At 43.7% G+C, this 24740-nt stretch overlaps 2 long non-coding RNA genes across 2 annotated transcripts in view; one reads left to right on the plus strand and one right to left on the minus strand.

Annotated features, from left to right (window-relative positions):
- Positions 1-2127: 2127 nt before the first annotated feature.
- Positions 2128-24740, minus strand: part of LOC146514855 (uncharacterized) — a 133847-nt gene continuing 111234 nt past the window's right edge. Inside the window, exon 2 of the long non-coding RNA XR_014875417.1 lies at positions 2128-2192. This is a non-coding gene — a long non-coding RNA (uncharacterized LOC146514855). The remainder of the gene's footprint in view (positions 2193-24740) is intronic.
- On the plus strand, positions 10042-13600 carry LOC146514856 (uncharacterized). The gene is made up of 2 exons (XR_014875418.1): positions 10042-12169; positions 13120-13600. It is a non-coding gene; the product is annotated as an uncharacterized LOC146514856 (long non-coding RNA).

Raw genomic sequence — 24740 nt, forward strand, 5'->3', positions numbered from 1 at the left:
AACCCTGGACAGCCCTGCAAACTCAGCATCTGTAATGTATGCAGCGTGTGTGTATGTGTGTCTGTGCGTGATTGTGCATGTGTGCGTGTGTATATGTGTGCGTGCAAGTTTGTATATGTATATTTGTATATGTGTGTGTGTGTGTGTGTGTGCATGAGATGTCTACGGTGGGAGCAGCTAAAAATAAAATGCTCCGTGCTGAAACGTAATAAAAGCAGGAGCCAGGAGACGATGCAGAGCCTGGAGGGGAGCTGTGATCACTGCTCAGCGTCCCGTCTCTGTGCCTCTCCGAGTCCAAGGCCAGTGGAATCACTCAGGTGTTAATGAGACAGGCCGCGAGCCTCAGGAGGTCACCTGCCTTCCCTGTCTGAAGCCAGCGCTGTGAGCCACAGACCTGTGCCGGCACAAACAGGGTGAAAGCACATGCTGTGGGTATTCTTTACAGCTTTAGATCTGCAGTAACTGAGTTTATGTCTAAGATGGTTTTAGCTCTGGTTTTGGTCTCCACCAGCTCAGAAACACCACTCCTTTGAGCTTTAGCAGCCAAGCGCTCCATAAAAGCAACTGATTTCAAAGAGTGTTTGTGGAGCAGCTCATAAATGAAAGCTTTTAACTCCTTCTGTCTGCCTGGTGTTAAGAATAAAAAAATGGAGGAAGGAAAATCATCCACCTGTTAATATCCAGGGCACCCTCAGTGCACTCCCTCAGTTCATCCTCAGTTCTTTCTCTGTATGGATACCCCTCATCTGGAAGCCTACCAAGGGGCAGCAGTGGGTTTTAGGTGTGTCCTGTGTAGTGTAGGAGAAAATAATTGTACTTTTGGTGTTGATGAGCAACATTTTAGTGTCTTATTGAAGAGACATCAGCACTAGTGCCTTCGCTAACACCAGTTACAACCAACGACTGTAGAAAACATGGACGACGCGACACCGCCTCCTACCATTGTGCAAAAATGAAGCCAAAATACCCCGCTTGTGGAGGCTGCCATCTTGCATTTTTGGAGCCAGAGTCTGCGCAGTAGTGACCTGAAGTGGAGCGACTGTGTAACGCTCCCGCCCACACACCCGCTGGACGTGACCGCAAACACGCCCCCCTACACTTTTACTAGCCCGGCTGCTCCAGTTTTGAGCTGGTTTACCGCGACTGATGACTCGTTTAATTAAGGTCAATACAACCATGTCACTGTTATAAAAAAAGACACAAAGCTTATCATCTTATAGTTCTACAACATCTAAAATCACTCTGTTGTTAATTCGTTTGCTAGATTAGCCGCTAGCATACGCAATGTGTTGGGGGCTTGTTGCTAGCTAGTTAGTGATGTTACACACCTGTTACTCTAATAGTCTGTGTTATTGAAGGATTCAGCACTTCTTAGTTTGTTTTTTTTTGTTTTTATCCATTTTTAGACAGTGATGAGATCAGCTGCACACTCCACAGAGGCCCAGAGTTACTGTTAATATCAAAATATAATGCTGTCCTTTGAGATTTTAACATAAGACTGTGAGTGTAATGGATCTAAACTGTTTAAATCTTCAGAGCCCTCTACAGCCTGGTAACATGGAGACTTTAAAAACATCAGCAGAACGTTTCAGTAGTGTATTGTGACTTGTTCTTTTCATTTAATAATAGAGTCCATATTATATCAACAACTACATTAAACCTGGAGAGAAACTAGTGAGGGAGACCATCAGGACCAAGCTGGGTTTCCTGGGTCCAGAGGTTTGGAGAAACTTCTTCCTATTCTTTCATCACAGCTGTCCAGTGCCAGATGTTCTGTTGACCCACTGAGAGAGGCTTCATTTAAGAAACACCAGGAAGACTGAAGCTTATCGCAGGGATCAAGCAGGACTCATGATCTTCACCAGCAGCTCCCTCACAGGGAAATCTTCAGAGCTCCACCGAAGGCCCATCTCAGAAGATGGACAAACCCAGTATTTCATGAACACTGTGATGAGACCTTTGCTTTGTGTAATGTTATAAATACTCGGATACTCCCCAGAGGCTCCAGACTTTTACATAAAGATATTATATTCAGTCCTGTAGAAAGTTATATATTTAAAAATATATTATCCTCTCTGTTTACTCTGGTATGAATAACTCTGAATCACTTCATGGTAAATAACACACTATCTGCAAAAAACTGTGAAAGAATTCCAGATGACAAGTTTGTAGTTCAACATACAAGTGACGACCTTTGACCTTCATCAGGTTTTATTTAATTGTGTCAGAGAAAATCAGCTGCTGTAATCACAAAGAGAACAGAATCCTCACAAACTGAAATATAAAGTTTCTCTCAAATATGAAATAAAGCTGATCCTTTTCTGTCCCACACACTCGGGATCTGAAGCTTTTCTCTTACCATTTTTTTTCAGTTATACAGTTTAATCCACAGTTACTGATTAATGAGGAGTTACTGAAGTACAAGCTTAAAAAAATGGTGTTACTGTCTTTACACATGTGGAGACTGAAAACATGCTGTTGTTTGCACATATGTAATAATCAGCTCTGTACAGGAGCTGAAGCAGGGTGCAGCCTGTTGCATTTACAGTATAATACTTGTAATAAAAGTACAGTAACGGTAATTAGTGACTTATCAGCCCGGACGTTTCTCTTGATTTCTTTAGTCGGGGTAAATTCATTCACCTGCAAGGATTAGCTAAATGAACGAACAAAAACAAGTTTCCCCGACAGCTGAGTGCTCATTTTAGCTAGCTAGGTCTCAGGAACTAGCTAAGGACGGTAGTTACGGATTAGCTTATAAACCTTGAGGATAGACTTTAAAGTTCTGATGCTGGTCTATAAAGCTCTGAATGGTTTAGGACCAAAATACATCAGTGACCTCCTGACCCAGTATGAGCCTTCCAGATCCCTCAGGTCATCTGGATCCGGTTTTTTATCAGTTCCCAGAGTCAGAACCAGACATGGAGAAGCTGCATTCAGCTTTTATGCTCCATATATCTGGAACAAACTCCCAGAAAGCCTCAGATCAGCTGAACCACTCAGTTTATTTAAATCCAGGTTGAAGACTCACCTATTCTCAGCTGCATTTGAATAAAGCACCAAATCCACACTTTTAAGCTTAAATTTCAAAACTTATATTTTAACTATTTAATCAAAACACTGATTTTATCAAGTGTTCTGATTTTATCTACTGTTTTTTTAATCAATTTTAAATCATGCTTTGTGTTGTTTTTGTTTTTTAATGTCTCTGTAAAGCACTTTGAATCACCTTGTTGTTGAATTGTGCAATATAAATAAACTTGCCTTGCCTTCTGTCAGGTAGTCCAGTTTACTGAAGGACACCTCAGGCTGTCAGGTTGAAACTAGTGATTTGCGGATCAATACTGAAATATCGATTCCTCCGATACCAGTCATTTATGTTCTGGAATCGATTCTCACATTAAAATATCGATATTTTAGTAATTTAGGGTAAATTTGTAGTTTATCATTAACAAGAACACAGTGGAAAGAAACCATATCATTCGGATTGTCTACATTGGAAGGAACTACTTCCTCTTCCACCTTTCAGTCATGTGCGAAATACGGCTGTATAAATGTGTCGCAGCCGCTTGGTGTGCGCACTCACAACAATGGCTGAGCATAATTGGAGTCATGTGCTGACGTATTTTACATCCACAAACAGCCGAGACGTGGTTTGCGATACATGTGGCAAGAAAGTGAGGTGTTGTGGCAACACCACAAATTTGTCAAACATCTCAGAGTAAATCATATCACAGAAAATGACGAGCGTATGTTGAGGTGAACTGAAGAGGAGGAGTGGACAGGGACAGGTGCTGCTAGGGCGAGACAGACGTCCCTCACGGAGTCCATTAGTGCTGCAGGCAGGTAACATGCTCAAATAGAGCACAACTTCAGATTTTTTTTATTTCTATATGATGAATTCTGCATTATTAAGTGATAAGAACAAGTAATCTGATGTCCTGTAATCATTATGATGCTATAATTTGAGATACAATAAAAGATACTTTGCACAAAAACTTATTTTATTTATTGTATGGGTATCGGATCAGTATCATCGATACCACCTTGAATTTTACTTGGTATCGGATCGGAAAGGAAATCAATGGTATCGCACATCACTAGTTAAAACACTGTTTTGGCTGTGTTTTCGTAACGTAAACACTGGCCCTCCTCAGAGCCTACACTCTATCTGCTGTTCCCGAACAGAGATACACAAGTTTCTCCGTGACTGCAGCTGTCAGTCAAAGCTGCTATGATGATGTTACACCCCAATTTAACATCGCCCCGCTAGGAATTAGAATCAAACTTATGGGGAAGGAGACCCCTTGGACATAAATCAGCGTGATGAGAACTATTGATAATAAAAGAAGGAATCTTTGGAAAAAATGTATCTGAGGAGAATTCGCTAACATGGAGGAGGCGCAGTTTATGACCTATACTGCAGCCAGACACCAAGGGGCGATAGAGACGTTTTGACTTCATTTTTGGGGAGCTGTCGCATCATCCATGTTTTCTACAGTCATTGGTTACAACATTCATATTTTACTAACATAACATACTAACATACTTACACACCTCTGTCTTTGTGACAGAAAGCTGTCAACATGGTGGACGAGCTGTGGCTAACTCATCTGCAGCAACACAGGTACTCACCTGCTGCTCTTAGCAATGTTAACGTTAGCTCTGCGAATGAGACTGAGACACTGGGAGTCACGAGCCACGCTCTGAATATGTTAAAGTCATGCCCACCGCATGTTTGTGCGTCGGTAAATTGCGTTTTTAATCAGAGAACACGAGTCACGCCCTGGCTTTGCCTGCCATGTGACTTCCTGTCGCTGCATGAGTCTGAAGCAGATGAACCACTGTTCACACCGCTCACATGCAGGCTGCAGCGGCTTCCACTACATCGAGGACCCCAGTGAGGACACCGGTAAAATAATTTGAGAATAAATCCAGAGTATGTGTCTGTGTGTTGCGGGTGTGTGTGTGTGTGTGTGTGTGTGTGCGCGCGTGGATGTACCAGATCCCCCTCTATTGATACAGACACGCTGGGCTGATCTCCACCATTATTCATGGGAAACGAGGAAGTTTGGAAGCTGTAGTGGTGTTGGTGGGGGCTGTACTTATTGTTATTAGCCAAGTGGATAAATGTGTGGAACAGTCATGCTCTCCTTTCATTTCTATTCTTTGTTCTGCTCCATGTTTTTTCTGCCTGCAGACTTCAAGGCCGGCGTTCTGCAGCACTGCATTTGCTCAACAGGTAAACATCTCCGCTGTCTTTAAAGGTGACATTTTCTACAAAGGACGTGAAAGGAAAAGAAGAAAAAGACCTCCATGGCTTTGTCGACTCTAACTTTGTGGAGGTGTAATCTGTTTCCCCTAGATTTTTTTGTACATTCAAAGCGCCGCCTGCTGCTCTCAGAGCAGCGTTATCTCTGTGATAAGGGCCTGTGTTTAAAGGTGCCAGTATCAGCTAAATCTGCAGTCGTGGAAGAAAGAATAAGAGCATCCGTCACCCACGCGATGCATATCTGCTGGATAAGAGCTGAGCAAAGGGAAGCAATCAAGTGGGAGGAGCAGGAGAGTTGGAAGCGCTGCGCTCCAACAAGCACACTAACCGCTTCGTCTGTCCAAATTAAGACCTGATTTGTCCACGACGGCCCGTCCCGCCTCATCTCTGGACCCCAACCAGATTTTGCTCCACATGTTTATTTCCTCTTTGCGTCACTGAACGTAATGAAAATGCTCAGAGACTGAACTATATTCAGTGAGAGCAGAGGAGCGTTCTTCTTTTTTTATGCTGTCTGAAGTGCAGCTGTGAACATGATCAGTGCCGTCTGACGACTCCTTTAAACCTATGTCACATTTAAAAACATGAACGCTGTTATCAAAATTCATATTTAAAGCAGCTCTGGTTCCCATTCATATTTAAAAACAGAGAGGCAGAAGTGAGGGGAGCAAAATCAGAGCAACCAAGTACAGATGTTTAGGACAGGATCGTCCTAAACATTGAAGACTGCACACGAGATGAGAGAGTAGAGGCTTCAGGCTCAGCCCCCCCCCCCCCCCCCCCCAAAAAAAAAAAAAAATATGGAGACGGTCAGCTGTCCATTTGTCTCTGTGCATCTTCAGTTTGGTTTCTTTCTTCTCTCTCGCAGTCTGCAGAAAAAAAGGAAAGCCTCTGGCAATGTAAACACTGCAGAAATGCACCTGTGGATGTTCAAAAAACATAACTCTGTTATTTTCTGCACCATTTAGCTGCTATGGCCACTTACGTTTAGCAGCTCCTGTAAACTTGCTTTAGACCACACAGCTCGCTACTGTTTTCCTGGGGTTCGATACAAAGACAGCAGCGCATTAAGGATTAAATATGTTTGCTTGGAGGTGCCGAGTTGCACCACTTGTCAGCGTCACCTTCAGGCCCGATCCCTGACACAGGAACAATGAGGCCAGTACGTCCTCCTGTGCCGGAGGATGTTTGTGTCGGAGACGTTGCCCGACGTGCATGTTCACGCTGCTGCTGATGAGCTCTCGGCCAGTGTTCACGATTTACATAAATGATTATATCAGAGCATGTCCCTGCCTCAGCTCACAGGACGAGTTTGTTTAAATCACATGTCCATGGTGCATCGTGGACCTGAAGCAACCCTGAAGTTTGACTGAGAGCGCTTCATTGCACACAAACAGTGCACAGCCCCCGGCAGGAGAATATGTCTCCATCATTTTTAATGCAGATATAAAGGTTATAGGGCAGACTCTGCATCAACAGCATGTTAAACATGAACATGTTGGTGATGAAGATACACTGTTTAACATGGGAGTCTATCAGCTTTGCAAAGGAAAGGTTGCTGGTTCGATTCCAACTGGAGATGATCATGTCCTTCATTTGGAAGGATGTCCAGCAGAAATCTGTGCCAAGGTCAAACATGCTGAGCAAGCTGCTGTGGTGCCCCCAAGAGGGAAACTAGCCTTAGCCTCTGCAGGGACTGACCAATGACTGTAGAAAACATGGAAGACGCGACAGCTCCCCAAAAATGAAGCTAAAACATCTCTATCGCCCCCTGGTGTCTGGCTGCAGTATAGGTCATAAACCACGCGTCCTCAATGTTAGCGGATGGGACTTATCTATGAAGCGCCTTGAGGCGACATTTGTTGTGATTTGGCGCTATATAAATAAATTGAATTGAATTGAATTGAATTGACTGGGGTCAGACTAAAATAAATTAATTCTCCTCAGATACATTTTTTCCAAAGATTCTTTCTTTTGTTTCCAATAGTTCTCATCACGCTGATTTATGTCCAAAGGGTCTCCTCTCCCATAAGTTTGATTCTAATTCCTACCGCGGTGATATTAAATTGGGGTGAAACGTCATCATAACAGCTTTGACTGGCAACTGCGGTCACGGAGAAACTTGCGTATCTCTGTTCGGGAATAGCAGATAGAGCGTAGGCTCTGAGAGGAGGGCCAGCGTTTACGCTACGAAAACACGACCGAGTGTTTTAACCTGACAGCCTGAGGTGTTCTTCAGTAAACTGGACTACCCGACAGAAGGACCCGAGGCCCCGCTGCACTTTTTCGTAAGTTAAACGTGTTTGTAAGCTAATCCGTAACTACCGTCCTTAGCTAGGTCCCGAGACCTAGCTAGCTAAAATGAGCACTCAGCTGTCAGGGTTCGTTTAGCTAATCTGTGCAGGTGAATGAATTTACCCTGACTAAAGAGAAAGAGAAACACCCCAGGCTGCTCAGTCACTAATTACCGTTACTGTACTTTTATTATGAGTATTATACTGTGAAAGCAACAGGCTTCAGCTCCTGTGAAGGGCTGATTATTAAATATGTGCAAACAACAGCATGTTTTCAGTCTCTTGCCACATCTGTAAAGACAGTAACACCAAATTTAAAAAAAAAAGAAGAAAAAAGCTTGTACCTCAATAACTCCTCATTAATCAGTAACTGTGGATTAAACTGTAGAACTGAAAAAAATGTAAGAGAAGAACTTCAGATCCTGAGTGTGTGGGACAGAAGGATCAGCTTTATTTCAGATTTGAGAGAAACTTTATATTTCAGTTTGTGATGGTTCTGGTCTCTTTGTGATTACAGGAGCTGCCCTCAGATTCAGACCTCAGCACCAACCAGTGACAGCAGACAGATCATCCAACATGTTCACATGTTAACTGCAAGATTAACTGACAGTACAAAGGTTGAAGTACCACATGTGCTGTCAGTGAAAGCTGCAGCTGTTTTACTGATAAAGTTAAAGACAAAAATTCAAAAGGGTTAATCACCCGTGTAACTGTGTCACTATATATCAGCATTAACAGGACCTAGGTTTGCTCAAAGCTGCTGATCTCAGACCTGCAGAGTTTCTGTTTTAAACACTTGATGTACTCAGCTGCATGAAGATCACATGAGATTTTCTCTGACAATATTACATAAAACCTGATGAAGGTTATTCATCAGTTATTCATATCAGAGTATACTCTAATATCTTTATGTAAAAGTCTGGAGCCTCTGAGGATTATTCAGGTATTTATAACATTACACAAAGCAAAGGTCTCCATCACAGTGTTCATGAAATGCTGGGTTTAGTACGGTGGCTGGGAAGTGCAAATCGCAAAAATTAAAAAAAATGCAACAAATTAAAAACCCGCAACAAATTAAAAAACCCCACAACAAATTAAAAAAAAACCTACAACAAAACAAAAAAAACTGTCACGACTGGGGCAGCAGTCGTGTGATGAATAAATGAGGACCCAAGATGCAGACGGTGATGGAGATGCGAGTGGAGGTTTATTTACAGTGAAAATAACAGAAGTGAGGGCAGGACTGAACATAAACCTAAACTGGGTGAAACTAACAAACAAACCTGAAACATAAGGTCAGCGGGAGAAACTCAGAGCTGGCAGATGAGGACGGCAGAACAGGGAGATATAGAGAAACATAGGGAATGAACACAGACGACGCGACGAGGAGCACAGGCAGAAACGCAGTATAAATACACACACAAGGTAATTAGGAAATGGCAGACAGGCGGGGACACAGCTGGAACTAATGGACATAATGAGACCGGGGCCAGTCACGCGAAAGGCGGCGGCGGCGGCGGCCACAGAAGTCCGGAGGCCGGCCACGCGGAAGGTGGTGGCGGCGACAACCTTGTTCAGGAGGGCGTCCACGATGGTGATGACGACCAGCCAGCGGCCGGCGATGATGAGGTGCCAGACGTGAACCGGCTGGCGGCGTGCCAGCAGCAGAACCAGGCAAGGATGAGGAGAAGGATGAGGCAGAAGCTGCTGCTGAAGCCTGACTAGGCGGGGCTGGAGCTGATGCAGAGGCCGGGCCAGGCGAAGCTGAAGCTGAAGCAACAGGTGATGATGAGAATGAAGAAGCTGCTGCGGCAGGCGAGGATGATGAAGCTGATACTGCGGCAGGCGAGGAGGGCGAAGACACGGAGGCTGGACCAGGCGAGGAGGGCGAAGACACGGAGGCTGGACCAGGCGAGGAAGCAGAAGACACGGAGGCTGGACCAGGCGAGGAAGCAGAAGACACGGAGGCTGGACCAGGCGAGGAAGCAGAAGACACGGAGGCTGGACCAGGCGAGGAAGCAGAAGACACGGAGGCTGGACCAGGCGAGGAAGCAGAAGACACGGAGGCTGGACCAGGCGAGGAAGCAGAAGACACGGAGGCTGGACCAGGCGAGGAAGCAGACACGGAGGCTGGACCAGGTGAGGAAGCAGACACGGAGGATGGACCAGGCGAGGATGAAGCTGATGCCGACGCTGGACCAAGTGTGGATGAAACTGAAGCTGAAGCTGGACCGGGCGAGGCTGAAGGCTCTGAAGCTGGACCAGATGAGAATGTCGCTGCAGGCGGTGGCGTGGAAGCCGGAGACGAAGGCGCTGCAGGCGGCGGCGTGGAAGCCGCAGGTGGTGGCGTTGCAGGCGATGGCGGGGGAGCCGCAGGTGGTGGCGCTGCAGGCGACGGCGGGGGAGCCGCAGGTGGTGGCGCTGCAGGCGACGGTGATAGCTGGATGGGCTCCCCGGTCCCCCCAGCGAAAGCAGCAGGCTGAAGTGGTTCCCGAGACCCCTCAGCGGAAGCTGCCGATGACGGGGCAGGCCGGACGGGCTCCTCGGTCCCCCCAGCAAAAACAGGCTCAAAACCAGTAGGCATGGGTGTCCCTGGCACACACAAAACAAAACCAGCAGGCTCGTGGGCCTCTGGCACACATAAAGAGGGCTGCAGCTGCGCAGAGCACTGACCCTGCTCAGGCAGTGACAGCCGGGTGCAGTCCCTAGCTGGCATCTTGGCCTCCAGGGGTCCAGAGTTAGCTGAGGGTTGTAACCCAGCCTCTGGGGAAGCCCTGGAGTGAGTAGCAGTTTCAAATGTAGCCAGCGCTTGAGGAACAGGTCCATTGTGACACAGTGTGTCTCCCTGCTCAGGAACAGCGGCGGGAAAACAGTCCTTTAAGGGGTGTATGGGCATAGCTTCCTGTAGAGGAGCGAGTGAAGATTGTGACTCAGCCATTAACTGAGCTACTGACTGAGAAATATGGGTTGCAGTGATGCTAGTGGTGATGGTAGCTGAGTGGCTGACTGAAATGGTGGCTGAACAGGAAATGGTGCTCTTGGGGGGGCTAATGGCGGTGCTACTGACTGGGGAGCTAACGGCTGAACACAAAACTGAGCTGGAGGGTGGCAATAAAGTCCAGGCTCGGAAGGAGTGACACAGTCTTTAGGTTTAGCAGACTGTGTATAGACACCCACTTGGGAAGGGTCCGTTACCACGAAGGTAGGTAAGCTATACATATTGTCTCTCATCCCGCTCTGGATAGCCCCAGAAAATAAAGTCCCGGAATCTGGGGGAGCCAAAGCATCCCACTCACTCACCACATCGGGCTGCTCGAAAGTGAATGCTGACGGGGGATGAAGTCCTAAATCCAAAAGGAGAAACTCCTGCTCCCACGAGTATAGCGAGCCCAAAAGCCATGGGAGACCGGTCACCAGACGCTGTAGCCGCCTCTCTATAGCGCGCTGGGACTCGTCATCCTGGCTTTCCAGCCACAGGTCAATGAGCTCCTGTGAGGCATCGATGAGATTCTCCCGTAGCTCCGTAGACGGATTAAGTGCTGCTGTGTCCATCTTGTGGTCGCGTCGTACTGTCACGACTGGGGCAGCAGTCGTGTGATGAATAAATGAGGACCCAAGATGCAGACGGTGATGGAGATGCGAGTGGAGGTTTATTTACAGTGAAAATAACAGAAGTGAGGGCAGGACTGAACATAAACCTAAACTGGGTGAAACAAACAAACCTGGAACATAAGGTCAGCGGGAGAAACTCAGAGCTGGCAGATGAGGACGGCAGAATAGGGAGACGTAGAGAAACATAGGGAATGAACACAGACGACGCGACGAGGAGCACAGGCAGAAACGCAGTATAAATACACACACAAGGTAATTAGGAAATGGCAGACAGGCGGGGACACAGCTGGAACTAATGGACATAATGAGACACAAACCTACAAAGTAAAACAGGAAACACACAGATTATTTTACGCAACCAACTGGGGACACGAACAGAACACAGAGGAGAGACACAGGTAGGGATGATAGAAACAAACAACTTAAACCCTAAGAACAAATACAAAATCAGCATAAACTAGAAAAATGATAATAATAAACTTAAAGTGCTGGGTCACCCACCCAGGACCATGACAAAAACCTGCAACAAATTAAAAAAAACCCACAACAAATTACAAAAACCCACAACAAATTAAAAATCCTTGACGGAAAGGGATTGTCTGAAATACTGGAAGTGACACAACGATTAGGCTTTTGGAGCGTGATGTCACGAGAGGGGGCGTGGAAAGGATTTTTGGTTGAGGCGCCATGTTTCTGGGCCAAACAAAGCGCTAGCAAAAGAGGAGCGAAAGTACATGGATAACACCAGCTATGGTTTGTACTTGCTGTGCGGCCAGTTGTAAAGTTAGATCGCACGACCGGCAAGGGAATAAGGTTGAAAATGGTTTATCTTTTCATTCTTTCCCCACCTGGAAGCAACATGAGGCAGCTCATGTATCGGATGTTACCAAAAGAAGGCGTCTAGTCTGGATAGCAGCTGTGAGACGAGCTGATATCCAGTTCTCTTCCATCTCCAAATATCTGTTGGTGTGCTCCAGACATTTTCATTCCGGTAAGTTATAGATATGTTCATATCACTCTTTATCCGGTCTTTAAGTCTGACGTCACTAGCCGTGTCTGGGCTCAAACGCTGCTGCAGGTCCATAAATCTAAAGTCTTTCATCTGTAATAAATTGTTACCATGTGTAACAATTGAGTTTATCATCCAGGCAACCATGAAAACAAAACGGAATTTATGACATTTAACAGAGTTAGAAATTAGCAGGAAGTTAGCTCGCTAGCTTCCATCTAAATGAGGGATTTTGGAAACAAATTCAAACGTACAGCTCTGCTATCACTTCCAACATAAATGGAGACAGAAAACTAAACAGCAGTGACGTTTGTAGGGTTACTGAAGGTTGGCTAGCTGGTATATAACGATGTGCTACGTGACCGCTAGTTACACAGCTATGTGAGCATAATATAAACAGGCTAACTTTTTTCCACTTGATAAAAGTTATCGTGAGGATTCTCGGTGGTCAGGAACAAATATAATCTCATGGCAGGTTGCTGTAAACGGAGCAAACTTCAGCCAGGAGAACAACTGAGATAATTCATCCACAAGGATGAATAGGATTAGTCATTCTTATACTGCTGCATGGGCTGGGCTGTAGCTACATCGTAAGGTTTTGAAAACTGAGCTTTCAAATGATTAGTGGTGATAAAAGCAGAGGGAGGCCAACAGTGATCATTTACTGCTTTTAGGAGCTTTTTGAGATTAAATAGAAGACAATACAAAACATTAAACATGTTAACAACACAAAACCCATATTAAACGCAGACTACTTTAAAGTAGTCTGCGTTTAATATGGGTTTTGTGTTGGCCCGGAAGCAGGATTCGTCACGCCATCACTTAAAGACCAGATAGCCTATTAGTTTTATTTTCGATGCACTCTGAGGTCATAGCAAATTAGAAAAAAACATTCTATTTATAGACTTACTAATTATTTGGCATTATTGCAGGCAAACCAACCTTATGAAATGGATGAAACATCGGGACTGGGTTCCAGCGCTACACAAGGGACCTACTTCAAACAAACCACCATGCCAATCAGATTACTTCTTCCATGTGAGGGTGAAGAGGTGACCCTTCTGGATAAGACGGTGAAGGTTTGCTGCCGTTTTGGTGAACAGTGTGGTAGTAAAAGCAAGGAAAAATGAAACTTGCTCCTGTTAAATATTAAGTCTTGTGCTGTATGAATAGTGGTAATTTTTCAAAAGATAAATTGAAGTAATTGATAGTAAATAAAATAATGTTAGTAGTGGGTGATATCGTGTAAATGCTGTCATAATTTTGTGTAAACATTTTGTCTTTTATAAACTATAAATGACATGAATTCTACATTGTAACTGATGTGATGTTCTATAAAGTGGTTTTAATAAAAAAAATAAAAAAAGAGGCAAAAATTAGTTTGTTTCTATATTCAACTTTTGAACAGTGGGACTCAGTCAGTACATATTCAGTAAATGCAAATTATTTACATGGCAGTGCACTTCAAGCATAAATCTAGACCCATATATAAAACATTATGGGTCATTCCCACAACCCACAGCTTTACTGTGTTCCAGCAAAGTATCCAATAGCAGTGACAATTCCTCCACATTAGCAGGTGGTATTCTTCGTTTTTGGGGACGGCTCCTTTTACCTTTCTATATGGATGGTCTGTTTATGTTTTGATCCAGAGCCGTTTTTGGGCAGCTGAAGAGGAGAAGTCTATCTCATGGCCAACCACTGACTGTATCTTGGTCATATTACCAGGCAAAACCCAGTATGCAGGTTCATCTGTAACAGTCCTTGTGCCACGGACCCACACTGTTGCTTCTACTTTAAACAGAAGAGCAGTGATATGGCTGCAGGTCTCCACGACTCCGGCCATACAGGTGCAGTGGGCGGCTTTAACCTTCCCTGTGATGCTCACAATGACCCATGGCTGCAATGCTGGTTCATTCAGTCTTTGAGAGTGCAGTACCTGAAACATACAAAGTTAATTTAAAGACAAAGACTCTAGTGAGCCAAGGCCGACATAAATGTGTTTTATCTACTTTCAAATCCATTTATCATAAATGTAACAAAGTATTTAGAAAGTTAGCACATACATGTAATTTTTCATTTTTTTATGTATCCATCTATAGAACGCTGCATGTTATATTCCAAATTTGCCTGTTCTCTTTCAGAAACCTGCCTTCAGAAAATGAACCTAAAGTATGTAATGCAAGGATGTAATTACTTTCAAGATGGAGAAAGCATAAAGTTTGACTTTAGATGACAATTATGGACACGTAATATGATAAGGAGATTCTGCAGGTCATTAATCAATGTATTATAGTAAAAAAAAATATTTTTTGTGACACAGGACACAAACATGGAAGCAAGATATGTAATTAGGATTATTTCTAATAAATATGAATTCATGAGTGCAATTTCTTTAACCATTGAGAATAACTAAATCCTTCAGGACAATGTCACATCAGTGCACTGAACTCACTATGGCTACGTTCACATTGCCATGGACTGCTTGTTCACCTTACAAATAAAATGTGACAGCAAACGCGCTCCTTTGTGAACCCTCAAAGTGGTCCACATGCGCAAAAGCAGACCTCACACACAACACGCCCTGTTCAGACCCAGACCAAACAGTATTGTTTGACTGATGGCCCTTAATATAAAGACTTGTTTCAGACTTTGCGTTCTCCAATTTTGCTTTAAGTTATTTTGTTATTTATATATGGCCTAATAATTATCCTTATTGCTGTTTTAGAGAGGAGCGGTGCTTCAAAGGATATGCAGATTTCTGTCAGAATCTGCAGATTATAAAGTATAAATAAAATGTTCACATTGTCTTCCCAACAGTTTCACTAACATCTACACGGAATGGACACGGAGCGCTCATGTGTTCTCAATGTCTTCTCAGGCGCTTCTCCAGCGCTGATAATTGGCATATGTTTTGTGTCAGTGACATAAAAGACGGATTTAATGCGACATGACCGTTCAAACAGCAGTTGCTTTCTAAAACATCAGATATGTATCGGATTCAGTACCACTTACGAAAGTGACCCAGATCAGATTTGAAAATATCGGATTTGTGCTGTTTTTACACTGTCATACTATGATTGGATATGGGTCGCATAGGGTCAAAAAAGTCAGATTTGATGCGCCCCTCATAAATGAATTTATGATTGCACTAATTTGAATGTTCGAGAGAAAATCAAAAGCATTTTACTCACAGTACCCTACAAACGTCATTGCTGTTTAGTTTTCTGTCTTCATTTATGTTGGAAGTGATAGCAGAGCTGTACGTTTGAATTTGTTTCCAAAATCCCTCATTTAGATGGAAGCTAGCAAGTTAACTTCCTGCTAATTTCTAACTCTGTTAAATGTCATAAATTCCGTTTTGTTTTCATGGTTGCCTGGATGATAAACTCAATTGTTACACATGGTAACAATTTATTACAGATGAAAGACTTTAGATTTATGGACCTGCAGCAGCGTTTGAGCCCAGACACGGCTAGTGACGTCAGACTTAAAGACCGGATAAAGAGTGATATGAACATATCTATAACTTACCGGAATGAAAATGTCTGGAGCACCAACAGATATTTGGAGATGGAAGAGAACTGGATATCAGCTCGTCTCACAGCTGCTATCCAGACTAGACGCCTTCTTTTGGTAACATCCGATACATGAGCTGCCTCATGTTGCTTCCAGGTGGGGAAAGAATGAAAAGATAAACCATTTTCAACCTTATTCCCTTGCCGGTCGTGCGATCTAACTTTACAACTGGCCGCACAGCAAGTACAAACCATAGCTGGTGTTATCCGTGTACATTCGCTCCTCTTTCGCTAGCGATTTGTTTGGCCCAGAAACATGGCGCCTCAACCAAAAATCCTTTCCACGCCCCCTCTCGTGACATCACGCTCCAAAAGCCTAATCGTTGTGTCACTTCCGGTATTTCAGACAATCCCTTTCCGTCAAGGATTTTTAATTTGTTGTGGGTTTTTGTAATTTGATGCGTTTTTGTTTTTTTTAATTTGTTGTGGGTTTTTGTAATTTGTTGTGGGTTTTTGTAATTTGTTGTAGGTTTTTGTAATTTGTTGCGGGGTTTTTTTTTTAATTTGTTGTGGGTTTTTTTCAATTTGTTGTGGGTTTTTGTAATTTGTTGCGGGGTTTTTTTTAAAATTTGTTGTGGGGTTTTTTAATTTGTTGCGGGTTTTTAATTTGTTGCAGTTTTTTAATTTGTTGCGATTTGCACTTCCCAGCCACCATAGTTTAGCCATCTTCTTGGGCAGGTCTACGGTGGAGCTCTGAAGATTTCCCTGTGAGGGAGCTGCTGGTGAAGATCATGAGGTCCTCCTTGATCCCACCACAAGCTTCAGTCTTTCTTAAATGAAACCTCTCTCAGTGGGTCAACAGAACATCTGGCACAGGACAGCTGTGATGAAAAAAAAGGAGGAAGTTTCTCCAAACCTCTGGATCCAGGAAACCCAGCTTGGTCCTGATGGTCTCCCTCACTAGTTTATCTCCAGGGTGAATGTAGCTGTTGATATAATATGGACTCTATTATTAAATGAAATGAACAAATTAGACTACACTACTGAAACGTTCTGCTGATGTTTTTAAAGTTTCCATGTTACCAGGCTGTAGAGGGCTCTGAAGATTTAAACAGTTTTAGATCCATTACACTCACAGTCTTATGTTAAAATCTCAAAGGACAGCATCACATTTCTGATATTAACAGTAACTCTGGGCTTCTGTGGAGTGTGCAACTGATCTCATCGCTGTCTAAAAATGGATAACAAAAACTAAGAAGTGCTGAATCTTTCAAAAATACAGACTATTAGAGTAACAGGTGTGTAACATCACTAACTAGCTAGCAACAAGCCTCCAACACAGTGTGTATGCTAGCGGCTAACCTAGCAAACAAATTAACAACAGAGTGATTTTAGATGTTGTAGAACTATAAGATGATAAACTGTGTCTTTTTTGTAACAGTGACGTGGTTGTATTTACCTTAGTTGAACGAGTCGTGGTAACCCCATTAGCAGATAAACTGGAGCAGCTGGGCTACGTAAAAAGTGTAGAGGGAGGCGTTTGCGGTCACATCCAGTGGGTGTGTAGGCGGGAGCGGGACACGGTTGCTCCACCTCAAGTCACTACTGCGCAGACTCTGGCTCCAAAAGTGCAAGATGGCAGCCTCCATAAGCAGTGTCACTACCCGATCTGTACCGGAAACCCGATCGGTACCACACATGCGCAAATCTTACGTCACTTCCTCTATTTGCCAACATTGCGACAGTTAATGTATTTGAGTGACACGGTTAGCGCCCAGTTAGCTCCTAGCATTTCTCAGCAGCTCTGCTTCCTTTTCGACTGCCCGGGACATTTAAACAATGGATAATCCATATACAAACAAATTCATGCTTTTCTCCTCAACAGAGAGTGTTCCCCAATTGAACATCAGCGCCGTAAAATAAGAAGAATGGCGCCGAATTACAGACTTAATAATACTGACTTAGTAATGTGTCACAGGAAGATTCATCAGCCAGATTAAGTGTTTACTGAAAATCAACAGTGATAGCGGACATCATCATCACTATTCCAACAATCCTCTTCGCACAGACAAGCATAAACACACTCGACTTTCACTAAATCAAATTAAACATGCATTTGTAATGATGCTACTTCAGTTTACAATACGGTTCATTCGCTCGGTCAGCAGGTGGCGGTATCCTCGTACACTGGGGAGTAAACTGCCATTAAATGAAACAGAAGAAGAAAAAATCTGCACATGCGCAGTACGGATCGGGGAGTCCTGATCCGTAACTATCTTTTTATTTTTCGTTTTTGTCTACATTATATTGAAATGCTTCATTATTGCAAACATTTTAAGAGATACTTGTTATTCTTAACAGATTCTCTGACCTGTAACTATCGTAAAACGCTTCGACTGGAAGTAGACACCTTTCACACATGCGTGGTACCAATCGGGTTTCCGGTACGGATCGGGTAGTGACAAGCAGAATAATTTGGCTTCATTTTTGTACAATGGGAGGAAGTGCTGTCGTGTCGTCCATGTTTTCTACAGGCATTGGGACTGACTCACTCCTGGAGCCTCTGGTGGTCATCAGAGGAACTGCAGGTTTTGGCTTCATTTTTCAGCACTTAAGCACTATAATTATTGTGTCATCTGAATAAAAACATCAGTGACCGAACCAACAGCCAATCACTGACACGATGAAGAAGAACTGACTCTTTGTTGTTTCTGTCTGCAAATATCTCAATGTGATCTCTCACGTCAGCCAATGAAATCCACCTGTTTGATGCTAGAGACTTCTAACTCTTTAGCCTGTGCCCATGACGCTGTGTGGATCGTGACTGAGCTACCCTTTATAGTACCTGGAGTAACCTGGAATCTTTTATGAACATGCTACTCGTGAGTATTTATCCATCTGCATTGTTACTAAACCACAAAATTCAAAGGACAGACAGGTTGACATCCACATGTTAGAAATTAATTGGAAATAATCAGAAAGATGAGATCTGCTTGTTAATAAAGCAAAAGCATCAGAGGCTCATGGATGGTGGACTACACTGAGACTGAAACTGCCTTATAGCTATAATGTCTGAATATGAGTACTCAGCCTAATATTCAGTTCCTATTAAATAAACTAAAATTACTAATAGAATGAATACGCATGATTAAATATAGAATAATGAATTTGTCAGGGCCACGTCAGACTAAGAAATAAAACTCACATCAAAATGACACCTGTTCTTAATGTGTTGACTGTGTTATTTTGTAATAATGATGATATCTACCACATTCTGCACACAAACAGGAGCTTTTCACCTCTGCAGCAGGAAGATGAGCTGCTGCCTCATTCGCACTTGGTGGTTCAATAATAATGCTTTTATAGTGGAGAGAAGACAGGAAGTGAAGATAATGAGATGCATCTGTAATCCCTTGGTGGATTTAGGAGACTGAGGTTACGGTTCACGGTCAGCTTGTTAAACCCACCGGTCAGATCCACCTGGGCGACTCTGCTGGCAGTCGGGGTTTATAATAAATCCACTGGCCAATCAGGAGCCAGAATTATACACAGAAAACACACACCTTAGATCACATCAGCATGTCTTTGCACAGTGAGATGAAGAGGTGGAGACTGAACCTGAAGTGACACACACAGGGAGCCCGATGATAACTCTGTCATTCTGGTTCTTTGTTTATCAGAGATCTGCCTCTCTGATCCAGTCCTCCATCCACACACACTGATAGCAGTAATTCAGGGCTTCGCGTCCTTGGACACGTAGAGCTGATGATCACACCTTCGACCTCGTCATTAGTGTGTGAGCTGCTCCACTGATGATCAGACATTGATTCAGAGTGGATCTTGGCTACATCTGCACTGCATGATAACACTGTGGAAGTGGTGGAAGTGGAGGTCTGGCTAGGCTAAAGCAAACCTCAGCGGCTCTCTACTGTTAGTTTCATCCAAGCCACACAACAGAAAGTGTGTACTGAGGGCAGATTGGAGGTCACGGTGGTTATTGTCACCTCTTCAGTGATGAAGTGTTATAATGAAGGTGGACAGGCATGCTAACCTCAGCAGAGAGCCTGCAGAACGTGTTGTTACATCTCTGCTCTGTTATCTTTGAGGCTCTGCTGGTTTCGGCTTCATTTCTCAGCCTCCGCGGTTGATGCTTGGCCCCGCCTTATCCTGTTCGGGCTCACGTGTATGTGCCTGAACTTCCTGTTACTGAAGCCGCGGGATGTTTTCTGCCGAGCAGAACGCTAACATTAAAATCTGCTGTGGGGCACTCACGTTTCCCGCAGACCTTTAATGCCTCTTACGTCCGCTTTCCTGGCAAACGAATGTTTGACGCAGTGCCTCTGAGGTACAACACAACAACTTATATTTACTGAGGGGGGTCTGCACCAAAACCCACTGCTGTGTGGGGCTTTACGCTCTTCTCCTCCCTCCCCTCTCCGTCCTCGGGCAGCACGCCGCATCATAGCTCTGTTTCTGGGCTATTTCAGGAGCAGCAGCGTCATGTTACTGCACTTTTATTTCCCAGCAGCAGCCTTCAACAGGACACATGCTTTATTTGAGGCACACTGAGCGCTTAATAGGACACCGGGCACAGCGGGCTGGTAATCTGGCCCCGCGGCGGCGTCACCCGGCTCAGATCACACCGATATCTGCAGCTGTCCTCACAGGCTGCTCAGCAGCACAGACACCACGTCAGAAGTCTTTAACACAGCTTGGAGTTTAATTTCACAGTGATTATCATCGAGCTGTGTTTTAAACAACACACTCCACAGTAAACACACACACACACACACACACACACACTAACAGAGTCGTACGATTAAATTCACGGATCTGTCATGAGTAAGTTCAGTTTATTGTGCTGAACACAGAAAATTTAAATCATGTTAGTTTTATTTCACAGCCTCCAAAACAACAACATTACACACACACACACACACACACACACACACGCACACACACCTATCTCACTTTTATAAAGCAGCATTTTAACTGTATGACTTAAAGAGCTTCCAGTTTATCTGCTTCAGATATGCTGCAGTGTAAACCTGCTGATCACGGGCAGATTCCAAGGTCATCAGTTCAACAACTGTACTGAAGTACAAGTTAATCACATGTAAAAATAATATATAAATATATAAAATAATAACTAAAATAAAACTGAATTGAATGACGGGAGACATGTTTATGTGAGTAAAGGTGAGGCTGTCAAGCACGGTGGTGGTAGCATCATGCCCTGGGCTGTAGCTGCAGAAAGTAGACGGGATAATAAAGAAGAAGGACTACCTCCAAATCCTTCAACTTCACCTGAAATCATGAGCTATCTGGGTGAACCTTGGACTCAGTCAGGTTCTCCAACAGGACAGTGACCCCAAACAGAGAACTGGTTTTGGATAAAGCAGGATAACATGAGCTTCTGGAATAGCCTTCCCAAAGCTCAGACCTCAAACCTATTGAAGATTTATGGAATCTGGTTAAAAGCCAGCTAACAGACATCTACCCAAGTAACAGCTGGAACTGTATTTCTCAGGCACTGCACTGGCTAAAGCTGTGCAGGCCAGATGTGAGCCAGGAGTTACAGGACATATGGACCAGATGTGGCACAAATGTCAGAAAACACCTGAAATGTGGTCAGTACCTGCAGCATCCAGACTCCCTGAGTCAGAGCCAAATGTGACCAGTAGAAACCTGTAGGTGTGCAGGTGTGGGCCACGATTGGTCCAAAGATTCATTCCTTTCTGCCTGTCAAGCTTCATTTGGGGGTCTGAGCACATATTCTTTAATTTCAGCTACATTTCCATTTACAAAGATGCTCAGAGTGTCAGAGGGACAGAGTGTCTTTCATTTATTGCCTGGCGGCCTCGGTCTGTGGAACAAAGAGCAGGAACAACAGCGCATATGTGCAAACAGCTCGTTTACGGGCGCTGCTGCTCAATGAGCTGAACTGAAGCGTGACGAGCACGGCGAGGGGAGGTCAGCCGCTCGAGCTGAGCTGGGAGACAGCACATTTCTACGAGTAAGAAAAATAAAATCCTGAAACTGAGCACTGAACGTGAAGCCATGCAGGAAGAGCTGAACATTTAATTATTCACACGAAGCCGCATGAGTCACATAATTAATGGCACTTCATGTTTTTCAGTGATGAAATGAAGAATGGCTTGCATTTATTCCCATCATTCAGAAGTCTTTTATTGGATGACCCCCCCGCCCCCCCCAAAACTGCTACGCCACACCACATTGAACTGACACAGACTTAGAAGCTGAGAAAACCTGCTGAAGCTCATAATGTTCACCATGTTCACAGCTTCTCCAACATTTACTCATCCAGCCCCAGTCCCAGGTTTGCAGATACGTGATTAGAAGTCAGAGACTGGACTGCATCCCTAATGGTGCAGTTCCTCATTTAAATGAAGCCCATTCCAGACTTTCCATTAGTGTGAACCAGCCGATGATCAGAGACTGCCATCAACTCCGGCTCTTTATTCTCAACATTGGTTTGTGCCAACACGACAGCCTCCTCCATTAGACCCAAACAAAGTGTGCATGGTTTGGTGCCTGATGTGGCTGTGTTAGTTTCTACAGGGAGCTTTAATTCATTTGGGGAGCTCATGGACTTAAAATGGAGTACTCATGGAAGGAGAGGAAGAGTTACTCAAATCAAGGCACAGTGTAAAGTCTCTGTGTGGCTTCACTCAGTGTGCACAAAGGGCTCTGCAGCATCACATGTAAGTACCTGTAAATACATGTATTTACCCTGTAAAGTCAAGTGGATCACATTTGATGCATAAGTTTCTGAGACCTCTACATCACCTGTGTGATTTATTTTACTCTGGAAAACCTAAACAAAATGCACAATACATCCTTTATAAGATAAAATATATAAATTACACAAAAATGCAGCTGTAGCAAATATGATAAAAATTAAAACTCCTGATATTTAATTTCTTTTTTACATTTTCAAGGTTCAATAAACACTCAAATTTTAAAATATTTGAATTTCCTAGCAATAATTTCATATTTAAGGCTTCAGAGTTTCGTGTGGATGTTGTTTGATCAGTCACTCATTCTTCATGTCCGCTGTTAGCAGATTACACTCACAGCTCCACTTAGTAACTCTGTGTCATTAGTTCCAACACAAACTGCTGAATTAACCCTCTTAATGTGACCCTACAATGTCAGCTCGAGGCACTTTAAGTAAAATCTCTGCGGTGTTACAGGGAGATACTCAGCAGCAGCAGCCTGGTGCTGTACTTCACCAAGTACAAGAACAAAGCTAAACAGGAGATAGTCAGGGCTCCTCCCCCGGGGTATGAATTACTCGAGCCACGTTTGGTTATGAACACACAACTAGCAAAACAAAAAAGTAAAACTCAGTTAATAAACCCAAAATGAATCTGCTTGTGTTTCCATAATCACACAGTGTTTTGCCCCTCCTGGGTTCTCATCTTCAGAGCTCTCTCCTCATGACTGAGCATCCTGGAGTTTTGAAGTGTTCATCAAAGACGGTTTGATTTCTCACTGATTACCGTCGTTTCATACGCAAAACAGTTCAAAGAAATAATTGGAAGCCTAATCGATGATGGAAATAATTTGGTTTTATTTGCTCAGCTGGGCTGAAAAAAAAAGCTCCTAACGGATCTGAGGCGGAGCCGGTTTGTGCCACAAATAGCAGCAGAGTCGCTATCGAAGAGGAAAACAAATGACCAGCAGCAGGAAATCAGACAGCAGGTAAAGAGGGAGCTGAGGCAGACTGTAATGTGCACAAAATAAATTGGTCATGTCTTCACCTAAATATGAGACCGCCTGACATTGGTAAGTAGGTTGCTCTAAAACTAGCGGGCCCTGAAGGAAGGCAGCGCTGTGTCCCGCCGCTCGCTGTCTAAAGGAGGAAATGAGGGAAGTCCGGGGAGACGGCCGAGCAGAGGTGCGGCATAATTGGCTGACTGGTGGTTTTTATAATAGAAGTGAGAAAGCCTTTGTGCAACCTGTCTTTGAAAAATACCCTCTGATAGACTCAAAGTAAAGATGTGGTGGGCGAGGGGTGATCACGTCCCCATTACAGGAAACAGGAATGCACGTTTCAGCTCGAGTCTTCATGTTCTTTCTTCTGAACAACCTAAAGAGTCCTCGGAGAACAATTAGGACAGCGAGCGTTCTGCATGTTAGGTTTAAAGCTTCAGGAAGCACAGAGACTTTAATCTACTGAAGAGCTGACACCATTTTCAGCCTGCCGGCACTCGCTCGCTCCAACCGCTCCTCCTGTTAACAGTCAAGATCCACAATGGCTCCAGTGCAAGCAGTGAAGGGCACAGTCTGCAGCCCTTATGAGGGTTTTATATGGAAGTACTCTGACTCTGAGTCCAAATTACACAAATCTGTGTTTCTTAATAATAATAATAATATCCAAAGAATGAAAATATGAACCAAATACTGGAAAAAAAATCTAAAAGATAACATGAGAGGATAAAGAAATGTTAAAATGATGTCACAAAGATGACACAGGAGTAGAAAAACAATTTCTTTCTTTGTGATTTTACACATTTATTTCTTACCCTCAGACATGCTGACAGATTTATTTCATTCACTGAAGAAGCATTTCAGTCTTTTTAAATATTGTTTTATTATTTATGTAATTTGAAATGTATTTTATTCTTTATGACATGCAGCTGAATTTCTGTATCATGTAGAAAACCTGAGATGTGCTGCTGAACTGTCGAATATCTCAGGGATTAAATGTGTAGTTAAAGTTTGTGACACTGATTAAAAAATGCTCTGTATGATGTAAATGAGTTTGATGTTCCTGCTTTAAGCGAATCATCTGCATCCACCTCCTCTGTCACGCCAGCCCTCTGCATGTCCTCCTTCACTACATCCATGAACCTCCTGTGCTGGAGGGTTTGAACGCGAGGAAGACCAAATGCAACAATAAAGGGGCCGTGAGAGAAGAGTGAACCTTTCCTTTAAGAAATCCTGCTGTGTGGAGGAAAGCCAGCTCTATATTCCTGCCTTTTCCTCCGATGATGATGATGTTTCAC

Source organism: Neolamprologus multifasciatus, chromosome 7 (assembly GCF_963576455.1).
Source record: "Neolamprologus multifasciatus chromosome 7, fNeoMul1.2, whole genome shotgun sequence".
Lineage (NCBI taxonomy): Eukaryota > Metazoa > Chordata > Actinopteri > Cichliformes > Cichlidae > Neolamprologus > Neolamprologus multifasciatus.